We start from the raw sequence: 1,295 nt of genomic DNA on the forward strand, positions 1-1,295 counted from the left end.
ATTATATTAATTATTATTTATATAGGCAGAAATAATTAAAACCTTAATATAATTATTATTATTCTTTTACAAAGTAATTGTTGTAATAGTAATAAATACAGTAATATATATTTTGTGTTTTTTGTTATAATCAGTAGTATTAGTTGTAGTATTGTATTTTTCACATTATTATCAGTATTGTGATACATTTTATGAACGCATCAACACGAATAAAACTATAAAAAATAAATTTAATTTTGTAACGTCTGGACTCTGCAGCCGTGACTACGACGGAATTAAAAAATAAATAAAAATGGAAGAGAACCTGTTGTTGAGCAGCAGTGGGTGAGTGAGAGCTCTGGGAACGAACCAACCTGATTCTGGATGAGCGTTTAAACAGATGAAGCCGAGGATACGCTGACATGACTTCATCTAACCTGTCTGCTCAGGTTTCCTGTGTATTGGTATTTATATCCAGCTCCACAGCAAAACTGTGACGACCACTGCACCGGGCTGCGGCCTCGGAGGGAGACGAGGGGAGACGGGGGTGAGGGAAAATGTTTAAATACCAGAAAATAATAAATAAAAAAACCACACATTCACTGCAGAGTGTGGCTCAACATGAGGTCAGACGTTAATGTGTTTGAGGGCCACAAAGATACACTGGTTCATTAAGAGAAAAGAACACAGGGAGGAGGAGGAGGTGAGGGAGGGAGGGAAGCAGCAACCAGTTGAGATAAGACAGAACCGATTGAAGACAAGGGCATTGTGGGTATTCTGTGTGATGTTGGTGAAGCAGAAACAAAACAGACAACGAATCCTGTTGATGAGAAAAGACGGGAGCAGAGAGAGGGGGAGGGAGGGAGGGAGGGAGGATGTTAAAGGAGAGGAAGAACAGAGGAGAGAGAGAGAGAGAGACATAGGAGGAGAATATGACAGGTGAGTAGATGGAGTGAAGAGAGAGAGAGAGAGACAATGAAAGAGGGAGAGAGAGAGGGGAACAAGTGTAGGGACACGAAAAACAAGAACAAAACAATAAGAAAAGTCATGAAAACAGACAGACAGACAGAGAGACAGACGGACAGACAGACGGACAGACAGACAGACAGGTGATCCGACGTGTGTGTCTCAGTCTTACCAGGGTCTGCTGGTATCTCAGAGCCTTCCTTTGCGACGCATCTGCAGCCATTGACACGCTGTCACTGATCCAAAAATAACCTGGCTGGACACCCCAGCATTTCCAATAACATGACGAACACCATACACACACACACACACACAGTCTCTCTCTCACTAATAATCTTCACACACCATAC

This window comes from Cynoglossus semilaevis, chromosome 13 (genome assembly GCF_000523025.1).
Source record: "Cynoglossus semilaevis isolate Cse_v1.0 chromosome 13, Cse_v1.0, whole genome shotgun sequence".
Classification (NCBI taxonomy): Eukaryota; Metazoa; Chordata; class Actinopteri; order Pleuronectiformes; family Cynoglossidae; genus Cynoglossus; species Cynoglossus semilaevis.